The sequence below is a fragment of the Suricata suricatta genome, chromosome 4 (genome assembly GCF_006229205.1).
Source record: "Suricata suricatta isolate VVHF042 chromosome 4, meerkat_22Aug2017_6uvM2_HiC, whole genome shotgun sequence".
Taxonomy (NCBI): domain Eukaryota; kingdom Metazoa; phylum Chordata; class Mammalia; order Carnivora; family Herpestidae; genus Suricata; species Suricata suricatta.
Genome location: NC_043703.1, coordinates 46,049,424 through 46,061,700, shown reverse-complemented (window position 1 = coordinate 46,061,700; position 12,277 = coordinate 46,049,424). Strand labels below are relative to the sequence as shown.

Sequence of the window (12,277 nt, the reverse complement as noted above, 5' to 3'; positions counted from 1 at the left end):
ATGTCCCCCCGGGGGCGGGGGGGGCCCCCAATGGCCCGCAGGTGCGATCCAGCCTTCCCCTGTACTTAAAGGGGAAGGCGCCAGCTTCTCCTGAAAGGACGCACCTTAAGGAGGGACAACTCCTGTGAACTCCTGTGGCGCCCAATCAGGAGAGGCCAGCTGTTACCTTTGACCTTTCTAAGGGCAGGCCTAGTCACACCCCACGTGGGGGTTCTGAGCCCACTCTGATTGGTCAATACTCCAAATATTGTGATTGGCTCCCACAACTGCCAGTATTGATGAGGGGGGCAGGGATTGGATCACTGTACACCTGTCATCTTTCCTGTAACTCCCCTTCCCAAAGCATAAAAGGCTCTGCCCTGCCTTTGTTTGGGGCTCTCTCTCCACGTGGCCAGCTGGTCAGTGGAGTCTGTGAGCCTGAGCTTAAGCCCATAATAAAGCCCTTTGCTTTTGCAGGCGTGACTCGGTCTCCCTAGCAGTCTCTGGTGCTTGTTTTGGGGTGATTTTATAAACTTGGGTACAACAATCTGAGCTGAAGCCGGATGCTCTACCAACTGAGCCACCCAGGCACCCCAAGAGTTGCATATTCTTCCTACTGAGCCAGCCAGATGCCCTAACCCCAACTTTCTATTAGGGAAAAATAGGGGGGAAATGTTTAAATGAATTTAAACATACATTTAGGTCAAATTAAACAAACTATTTTTGAACTTTTTAAATTTTTCCTATGTCATGTCTTTAAACTCAATAAATATATTTATTTAGTTCAACAAATGTATTAGTATATAAGTAAAGCATTTGATTTAGGCTATGCTTTTCTGCTTTATCAAGATATTCTGTCTTACACAGACAAACATTTTACTAAACTAAAACAAGCTTCCTAAAAATCAAGTACATAATTAATTTTTAGGAATGTATGCATTGATATATAAAAATATAAATTGTTAATAATAAAATTATAATTTTTCATTTGTCGGTTTGGCAATGAAGAAAAAATATTTTGTAATATCAACTAATGGGAAAATATGCAGAAAGAGATAGTCAATAACCAGTGAGGTTACAATTTGGTCCTGCTTTATTTCTCCTAATTTTTATTTTGACAGTTTCAAAGGTAAAGAGTCATTGCAAGAATAGCACAAAGAGCCACCATGTACCTTCACCCAGGAAGCCCAGGGCTCTCAGTAAAGTTCTCTGTCGTCAAGATCTAATCCAGAGTTACCATTCCACCCCGTGTGTTGCTGTCATTCAGTTGGGACGAGTCTGTCAGTTTCTTTGATTTTTTCAAATTCAGCAGGTTTGTGCATTATATGTCAGTCGTTTTTTAGAATACCCATATGTAAGTTTCTTGCTGGTGTTGCAAATTATTACAGGCTTAGTGGCTTGAAGTGGTATACATTTAACAGTTCTGGAGGTCAGATTAATGAGCCCCATTGGGTAAAACCAAAGTGCCAACCTGACTGTTGCTTCCTGGGGTGCCAAGGAGAGAGCCTGTTTCCTTTCCTTTTTGCACTAGAAGCCACTCTCATTCTTTGGTTTGTGTTCCCATTCCTCCCTCTTTGAAATCAGCAGCCTCACACTAAGTCTTCTCATACTGCTACCTCTCTGGCTCTCTTTCTTCTGACTCCTTTTTCTTACTTGCAAGGGGCACATGATTATATTGGTACCACTGAAATAATCCGGGGTAATCTCTCCATGTCAGTTGATTAACAGGCTTGATTCCGTTGGTAAACTTAATTTTCCTTGGCCATGTAACCATGCATTACGACAGATTCTGGGATTAGAATATGGACATCTTTGGTGGGGGGAGGCATTATTCAGATTACCACAGCCTCTCGTTTGGGGTTTTCCTAATGTTTCCTTAATTATTTTCAACAGGAATATCACTGATGCTATTTCTTTTTATGGCATACCAATGAGTAGCACACAATGTCTATTTGTTCCTTTTTTGATCATAATGTTAACATTTGATGATTATACATCAACCAGGTTTTTCCACTGTAATGCAATTCATTCCCATTTTGCAATGAAAACTTATTTTTGTGGTGAGATTCTCAAAATTATGTAAATATCCTATCCTCTTCATTTTCATTCACTATTTTGGAATCCATTTCTGTGTCTTGAACAAACGACCATTCAGACAATTGCCAAATGATGATCAAAACACCGTCACTTCCTCCACATTTATTATTCGGTTTTCTAAGTAGCACTTTCTCTTCTCCTTATTTATGTGTTTGTGTCAGTGAGCATTTGTAGTTTCCTATCTTATTCGATCAATTATAATCTACCACTATCATTATTTTGATACTCTGATGTGTCAGTTTGGCCAGTGGAAACCTTTTTCAGGTTGTTTTTTATTAGGATATCCCTATTATTTGTCAAGCATCTTTTAACTTTCTTACAAAACAAGATTTTTCAGGCTCATTTTACTCTTGTTTCTACCTTAGCCCTAGAAGCAACAATTTCTTCAAGGATACCTGCTTCTTTAACTGGAGAGTGATATGTGAAAAGCAAGTGGGGATGAGATGAGCTCATTGCTCCTGGATTGTCACTTGTCCCAGCTCTTTCAGTGGAAACAGCCAGAAAACACATGTATGTGCATGTATACACACACATCCCCATGTATTTCTTTATCTGTGCATGTACGTTGATAACTGCAAATATATCCCAGTATTTCCAGTTCCACTGCTAAAATACAGAGTTGACACTTGCTCTACCAACTTCCACGTTGGGGCCTCGCTTGGTGGAGTGTGAAATATTGCTCCCATCACCTAAACCCTCTTGAATGTGGCCAATCTCCCATCACTGCCTGGCTGTGGCACCCCCACACAGGGGCCTGCTACACTGACTTAAGCCTCCCCTACCCTGGGGGGCTGCCTTCCTTATTTGGGATTGCAGGATGGATTGTTGACAGTGGAAGGAAGGAAAAGAGGAGAGCAGAACACAGATGGAGGAAAGCTGTAAACACTGTTAAAAGGGAAGGTAAAAGAAAGAGGAACAAGAATAATTAGTCCTTTTTTGTGAGAGTAATTTGTGAATATCTATTAATTTTTATAAGATTTTTAAAAAGTTTTTAATGTTTATTTTTGAGAGAAACAGAGCACAAGTGTGAGAAGGGCAGAGAGAGAGCGAAACAGAATCTGAAGCAGCTTCCAGGCTCTGAGCTGTCAACACAGAGCCTGATGTGGGGCACGAACCCACAAACAGTGAGATTATGACCTGAGCCAAAGTCGGATGCTCAACTGATGGAGCCACCGAGGCACTCCGATTTTTATAAGTTTTTATTTGGAAATCATTTCAAACTTATCAAAAAGTTGCAACTATAACAGTAGTACAAAGAACATCTATAAATCCTTTATTAGGTTTACCTTTTATAAACACTTTGCCACTTTGCTTTCTCATCCTCTCATCTCTCTGTTCTCTATATGGCATGTGTCTATATGCATATGCATCTATGTAAGCACATATGCATACACATACGGATCTGTGTATACACACACTTTTTTCCAGAATCATTTGAAAGTAAGTTTCATATGCCATGGCCATTTACTGCTAAATATTGTTGTGTATATCTCCTTAAAATAGGAGTATTGCCTTGAACAACCCCAGTACCATTCCTGGCATTAAAATGTAACATTGATACATTTTTGTCTAATCAACTATGTGTATTTCAATTTTGTCACTTTATCAAATAATATCCTTTAGAGCATTTTAAAAATTCTGTACAGAATTCTATCCACGATCAGGTATTACAATAAATTGTCATGCCTCTTCAGGCTCCTTTAATCTGAAATCTTTTTTTTCCAAAGCCTTCCTTTGTGACATTGGCGTTTATGAAGAATACAGTTCTTCTAACTTTTTAGTAAAATAAATCTATTTCTTATTAAAATATATTTTTCTTTTGACATACCTAATTACTTTCTCATAAGTTAATTTCATGTGAAAGATGTTTCCACACGTATATAAAACATGCTAATAATTGGGTCACTTTCAATATTTTGTAAAAACATCAGAAGTAATCTATATACCTACTGAGAGGAAATTAGTTACACACATGATTATGTGTCTACACAATAAAATTCTACATATTTATTCAAAAGCGTAATGTTCTGGTATAAAAGGATATGCTTGATTTATAATTACTGAGAAAAAATAAATTATACAAAAGTGGGATTGGTACTTTTATCACATCTATGCCCTACTTAAATGGCATGTGTACATGCCTGCTTTTATAAATACTATGACTGAACCATATTTTGAAAACATTATATTAATATTATTTTGTACTAAGTATTATTTCATATCAAACACAAATTCAGAATAATATTCAAATTGTATTTTAATATGAATCCAAATAATTAAACTCTCTCCTATTAAAATATTTTAGAATTTTTACTTTTCAGCAAATTTCTGACTTTAAATATCTATAAGAATTTTAGTAACATCTAAAATATTATTATATCTTCAAGTATTTTATTCAGTATAGGACTTCCAATTGCAAATTTCATTACCTATTCAGAAAAACAGTATCCAATAGTGTTTTGGAATATGTAAGAATATTACTAATTAATTTAACTGATAATATTTTATAATATATCTAATATAAAGCCAAATTACACATTAAAGCTAAATTTTTATGCATCAAATGATCTATCTAAATAAAGTGGAGAAGTTATCTATTGAATCAACTTAAAGGCATTTAACAGAAAAAAACCCATGTAGAAACGCCATCCATATAATCAACAAGTCAATTCCACCACCACCCCAACCCCCGATCATGCAATAGGTAGCAGAATATTGCTGCTAATTGGTATATGTTTTTCTTTTGAAAGTGAAAATCTTAACCTTTTACTTGACAGATGTTTGGATAAAATGCCATGTAACGTTTTGAGATCTTATCTGTGCTCTTTACAGTTATGTTTATACTGCCACACATTCAGAAGCAAACAAATGAAAAAGTAAACAAAAGTAAAAAATGACCTAGTTAGGTATTTTCAGATAAACATATAAATCATAAGTAATTTAATTTCAAATACATATTTGAACATATGTATTTTGTAACATATTTAGCAGAGTGATCAAATAAAATACCAACCTAGAAAGCACCCCGCTAAACATGTGGAACATTTGAGAACAAATGACATATTTGATGATCAAGGGATGGTAATTATAAATACAAAACTTACAATTCTTAAATTTTCATTACACTCCCTTTTGTCATATTGTAGCTACAAAAGAGACTAGTATCATAATAAGTTGCCTGGTTTTTAGAGTTAGCAAAATCTTTTCCAAATGTCCTCTGGTCCATATAAATTTGTGAGAGAGGAATATGAAATATTTTATTAGTATTTTTGAGATGGTAAAATTTAGTCTCTGGGAGGTTAACCAACTTGCCTACTGGATGAGATGAAACCAAAGTCTTCCAATAACATTTTCAGCATCAGGAACAACATAGGTTACTCTGAACAACCCACGACTGCCCCATACCAAGACTGTCAGAAAATTTTAGGTATAATTAAGACTGCTAATGATCCTATGTTCTGTATTTTGTAATATTTTTTAAATGTTTTGTTGAATACATTTATTAATGCTTTTGTTGAAAATACTAAGTCCACAGAAAGCAATTAGTTTTGTTCTTGTGTCATAAACATCTTAAATTCATCAGGATGAATGCTAAATGGATTCAATTGTGCAGAAATGAAGGTAAATGTTAAGTTTCAATGAATTAATCCACACTTTTATAAGAAAACCAGCATTCTACGAAAATGGCACTAATCTCATTTAATCACTAAAGAAACCTATCAGATATTGGACCTTACATGGACAACAACACTGAACCATACCAATTTAGTCTGCCTTATCTAACGAGTTGTCACATAAATAAAGTGGGAAGTAGCAATAAATCTTTTCCTTGTGAAATGTGATGTTAAAGTTTACCAAGTCAAATGGGCTCTTATTTCATTTTCCTATAAATTAATTCCTTTCTTTAGCATTGTTTGGTTTCCCAGTAATGCTCTAAAATAAAAAAGAATGTTAGTCATGGACACACACCAAGGATGCTGTTATTCTACTTGGGGAATAAATTATTTATGATGAATGTAACAATGAAAAACAAGAGAAAGTAGTTACAAGCAATCAATTGTTTCTTGTGGAACTTTAGCGTTTCAGAAAACTGAGTGAACTCTATGAAAAAAAGGACTTGCCTGATGGGGAGAAGAATAAAAACAAACCTGGAAATTAACATGGTTTATATGAGAGATGGTGAAGTGATTGAAATTAATGTTAGGGAGGGGAAATGGTACCATTAGTTTATTTATGTGTTTGTAACATAAATTATTATGTATTCATAATAGAAAATCTATAAATTGAAGATCAGAAGTCACCCACCACCCTATGACCTAGATATAAACGCGTATGTCATAGACTTAAAAATGCTTGGTGCTTATATCCCCACTTACGTTTTACTTACAAATGTGTATACATACGTTTTAAGAAAATTCTAACCGTGTATACACTGCTTTTATTAAATGATGTTTAATTTCAAATATTAACTGTGTTCTGTATTCCATTTTGTTAATTTTTCTTTTATTAACATTTGAATAGAATGCTGTTGTATAAAGTATTTATCCACTCCTTCTGTGGTAGGCAAAATGGTCCTTCCAAAGATATCCACATCCTAATCCCTGGAAATCTGCAAATATGTTGTTGTATATGGAAAAATGGACTTCACAGATGTAAATAAGGTTACAGACTTTAATTTAGAGAGACTGTCTGAGTTATCTGAACGGACCCAATCTAATAACATAAGCTCTTAAAAGCCAGGGAATTTTCTCCAGCTGGAGTCAAAATAGAAGCAGCAGAAGGGGAAGTCAAAGAGATTCAAAGTTGGGAAAGCAGCTGGCTTTTCTAGTTTGACAATGGAAAGGGAAAATGACAAGGTATATAGACAGGTTTGCAGAGCTGAAAAAAACCTCCTGGGTGACAACCAGCAAGGGAATGGGGGCCTCATTCCTACAATCACACACAACTGAATTTGGCCAACAATCCTGGACCAATGACCAAGGACTTTCCTGGTCTGCCTTGTTCATTATAATTCCAGAAGCTACGATGTATCTCTCATTTGCCAAATCAAGAATGGATGAATTGGGGCACCTAAGTGGCTCCGCGGTAAGTTTCCAACTCTTGATTTCAGGTCAGGTCGTGGTCTGGAGGTTGGTGAGTTCAAGCCCTGCATCTTGCTCTGCACTAATAGTGCACAGCCTGCTTGGGATTCTCTCCCTCCTCTCTCTCCCTGCCCCTTCCCTGTGCGCTCTCTCTCTCTCTTTCTCTCTCTCTCTCTCTCAAAATAAGTAAACAAACATTAAAACAAAAAGAATGAGTGAATTGTTTTTCTGCTTTTGTAGATTGTTACTATCACTTTATATTTTGTAAGTTTGGTTTGGTGTCTTGAGAGATGATTCCATTTTTTCTTGATTTGTAGGAGTTAGAAGCTCTGTATTAAATTTGTAGTATTGTTAGGTTGAGAAAGTTGGAAGAGGAATCTTTTTTTATAGGAGGAAAGAAATGTACCAAAGTAAGTTACTAAAAATAAAAATAATTCAATAAAATCCGGAAAGTTCTATATTGTTCAGCTAGTCAATGAAAGAGAAACAAAATAAGGAGAAGAAACATGCAGAACTGTGGAAATTGCTTATATACACCAGCACTCCTGGTTCCAGGTTGCAGCGGAGAATGAGTTTGTGCAGTAAATGAAGTCATGAGGGGAGAAATGTATATTATTTCTAAAAATCTTATATTGAGCCCCAGTGCTAGAGTGTCAGGGGCGCAGTAGCACTGTGGTTTCTTCCACCGTTTAGCTACAACGGGTTGCCTGCAAGGCAAGCTGTCTTGTGTGTCTTCTCATCACTCGCTCCCTGAAAATGTCACTTGTTCTGGAAACCGTAGGAGCCCTGTGCTATGTTGACCGTTGGATTTGGGACGTGCGCAGACAGGGCCGCTTGTGCTAGACTGCTCCCTCCGCCCACGGCGGGGGGAGCCCAGATGAAGCAGCCCTGGGAGCGCAACTTGGAGGTACTCCTTACTAATATTTTTTTTTCATTATCCTTGAAGTTCAAAAATCAAGGGACAATTTCTGTGTTGCTTTTTACATTTTGTCTGGTAGTCAATGAGCTTTTGAAATTAATAAATCTCAGCCTGTTTTACCCCAAAACACGTTGCCCTCATATTTTCATGGTAATAGATTTTTCTCCATTCTATTTTATTTTCTGCTTTATAATTTCTCTGTTCCGTTAATGGATACCCAGCGACTGTCATTGTGTTTATTTTTCTCGGATTTTATTTATCTCCTCATTGGCCCCTTCCTCTGAGTTATAGGAAAATAGCTAAACTTTTTTATGTAATTTTCCACAGCAGGCATTTTTGGCCGCTTCTTGCTAAGGTATGTGACTTACATTTTTCCAAGTTTCCTCCTTTTCCTAGAAAAGTGGCTCTAGGAAGCTACAGCTCAAGAAGTTTCCTTCAATCTAGTCCAATTTCAACTGTATTTATAAAATACCTTCAGTTTTTCAAATGTCATTTTTGCCCTTTCCACAATGATACAGGAATTTCTATATTTTCCTTTACTTTTCTAAAGATATTTTCTTTTCTTTTAAGTTTACTTATTTATTTTGAGAGAAAGAGAGAGAGAACACTTGTGCACAAATGAAAGAGGGGGAGAGAGAGAGAGAGAGAGAGAGAGAGAGAGAGAGAATCCCAAGCAGGTTCCACACTGTCAGTGCAGAGCCAGATTTGAGTTATGACTGAGCTGAAACCAAGAATCAATGCTTAACTGACTGAGCCACCCAGGTGCCTCTCTATGATATTTTCATTGGCAATTTAGCAAGGTTTGAGGCAAGAGAGAAATTAGTGACATCTATATATCACCATATCCTTTGAAGCTAGGATAAGATTTTAGACTATGATTAATCATAAATATTTCTTTATTTTAATGTATGTGCATATTAAAACCAAGTACTTTTGTTTTCTTTCCTTAAATGTTTTTTTTTAATATTTTATTTATTTTTGATACAGAGAGAGCCAGAGCATAAGAGAGGGCAGGGCAGAGAGAGAGGGAGACACAGAATCGGAAGCAGGCTCCAGGTTCTGAGCTGTCAGCACAGAGCCCAATGCAGGGCTTAAACCCACAAACCATGATACTGTGACCTGAGCCGAAGTCTCAGACTTAATCAACTGAGCCACCCAGGCGCCTCTAAATGTTTTTATTATTAACATAAACTACTTGGAGTGATACCCTAAGCTCCCTACAATTCTTAATCAGGAGTCCTTGGAACACAAGGAATTCCATGGGTTGCTTCTTAGTGAATGCTCCCTTCAAAAGTATGTAATGTTTTCAGTCTACATTTTTATATGCTAATGTGTTAGAAATTAGTTCCAAAGCATTCAGCAGATTCTTGGAAGGATCTATGGTTCAAGAGTTTAGCTACCACTTTTAGAATATTGTTAATTTTTACTTGTTGAAATGGATAAGCCATAAAAAATTTTTAAATCCTCACCATTTTTATGTTCCTCTCTGATTGCTCTTGCCTGCTCATATCCTCAGTGCCCTTTACCTCTAATTGGGTGGAATTGCATGTCCATTGTTCACCAGCCAGAGTGAAAAAGATCTCTGATCTCGATTAGCGTGTTGTTACTAATCCCGAATAGTAAAGTAAATGGGCTGCCCCCTGAGCAAACTTTTCCTTTCCTGATGGTTATGAGATTTACTTGTGTCCCAATATAATCAAATAAGCATCCCTGCAAATGAAGCTTCTGATCATAGTACAGGAAGCTTTTCTTTAAAAGAACAGATTTTTTAAATTATTAAAATATATCTCACACAGTGCAGTGCATCACACAAACTCATCTCACTCTCTTAAAAATTTAGTATCAGGGGCGCCTGATTGGCTCAGTCAGTTGAGTGTCCCATTTTCCCCAGGTCATGGTCTCACGTTCCCAGGTTCAAGCCCCACCTCAGAGACTCTGTGTTGCCAGCTCAGAGCTCGGAGTCTGCTTTGGATTCTGTGTCTGCCTCTCTCTCTGCCCCTCCCCTGCTGTGCTCTGTCTCTCTCTGTCTCTCAAAAAATAAAACATTAAAAAAAGTAAAAAAAAAAAATTATCAGCAGAGCAAAACTACTTTCTGATAATTTTCCAAAACAGAGTTACTTCAGTGTTTATACATGAGTACAAAATCAAGTATATACAATTCCTGAAAGTGTTTATGAACATATTTATACAAAATGAATTTAAAGGTCACCGTCAAATTTATTGGAAAGGTGTTCTGTAGCATTCAGCAGATTCTTGAAAGGATGCTTGTCACAAAAGATTTTAATTACCACTGTTTGTTATTGATATACCTTCAAAATATTGTTAATTTATATTTATATGAATGACTGAGCAGTACAATAAACTTTAAATGCTTTCTTTCTAAGGCTTTTCTCTGCCCCAATCGAATCGTTTAGAAGAGGAAAATAAATCATTCTGACTCATCTAATTATTATAGCCAATATATTTCAGAATTTATTTATGGTTTTCTAAGATAAGCTGGCCAACATTTAAATAAGCACACAAGTATCTAAATTCTTTTTGTTTTTATAGTACATCCTTGGTTGTCACCCAACAGGCTCACACTACAATAACTAGTTTTGCTGATAAAGATACCTCACTCACTTACTTCCAAAATTGGAGTTAAGTTTTTCAACGGCTTAATTTAAAATATTAGAAATCATTATATTTTTTTCAGTACTGGCAACCTGTAAATGGCCATATCCTTTTCTTCTGAATATTTTCCTCTCCTCTTTTCCAGAAAGAGGTGACACTGACGCAGAAACCTGTGGACTCCAAGAATCTGAGGTTAGAAATGAGGTTTCATACCTCCATGAATCAACTGAGCATGATAATTTTAAGGATAATTAAATCCAGTGATTCCTTTTATTTAACATTCAATATGACTTTTAAAACATCTCTTGAGTAAAAACAGAAAAAAACTTACTGAGTATGTTATGCACTTGTTTATGTATAGTTTGGGATAGGGGGGACTAAACAAAGGTGCTTTACCTAGAACAGAAATGTGCTACTTCCCGGGAGATGGATGATAGCTATTTAATAGTGCTTGGTTTTCAATTGAACTGCTCCAAATTTTTAAAAGATAAGAGGAAATAATATGCTTAGCTCACTGAAAAGAGGAATTTACATAAGTAGAACATAATTATCCAAGTAAGACCTTGTCGCTGAGACTTGGGAGGGTTAATGATTATGATGATAATTAAAATGCAGAGGATTTGTAGAGCACTTATTTGCTTTCTGAAGAGCTCAGCGTACTTCCCGTATAAGCTTCTCATAGTTCTCTATGTGATAGCTATATAACGGGGCATTTAAATATCTCAGAATAATAGACAGAAATGTGTGACCTGTTACAACAATAAGTGAGTATAAGCCTTTGGGTTTTGCCTCACCTGAAAGGCAGGACCTCCAGTGACAAAGCTTTTTGCAACATTTTAGGTCATCATAGCAAAACTGACTCTGAGGAAAGAGTGCCACCTACTGAATCAAATCGCCCAGGTTCCCTCCAAGGGCTGGCCTTGCAGCTTTAGAAGTGTCCTAACTGGCTTAAACTGTAAGAAACCAGGGGATGGCTGCACCATGAGTAAAATCCTTACTATCTTTTTTTCTCACTTAAGCCATTTTATTTTAACCATCCAGAATTCACAGATATAAATTAACCATTTCACTCATAAGCTTTTCGTTTCTTTTAAAAAGTTGTATACAAAGATTGAATGAGCCTAACTGTCCCCGAAGGAAAATTTCAAAACAAATACCTGAATGTCTTTATCATCGAAGTGACCACAAGGGGGCGCTAGCATGTAACGTCTCATGGGGCAGGAGAGTTGAGGTTTCATAATTGAACCATTGTATTTCTGGGTAAGTCCAGAGAGGACATAAAGAGGACATTTGGAATTTACAAAACTGAAGATAAGTTTTTTCAGAATTTCACTTTGCACAATGTAATCCAACTCCCCCTCTTAATTATATGTTAACTAATACATTCGATGTAACATTTTTCCATGTGACAATTCTTGTGTCTGTGTGGTCTCTCTCTCAAGTACTCTACACACAAGAACACACACAATGTGTTTGCATCATACCAAATAACCTTAAACTGTCAAATTTAAATGTAGAAAATGCTAAATTAACTTTTAAATTTGTCTTAGTACTTAAAAAGCAACATCCTGAAATACGTGTCACGGTT

At 36.3% G+C, this 12,277-nt stretch overlaps 1 long non-coding RNA gene across 1 annotated transcript; it reads left to right on the top strand.

Annotated features, from left to right (window-relative positions):
- Positions 1–8,002: 8,002 nt before the first annotated feature.
- Positions 8,003–11,589, top strand: LOC115289436. The gene is made up of 3 exons (XR_003907626.1): positions 8,003–8,064; positions 10,835–10,881; positions 11,530–11,589. It is a non-coding gene; the product is annotated as an uncharacterized LOC115289436 (long non-coding RNA).
- The last annotated feature ends 688 nt before the right edge of the window (positions 11,590–12,277 follow it).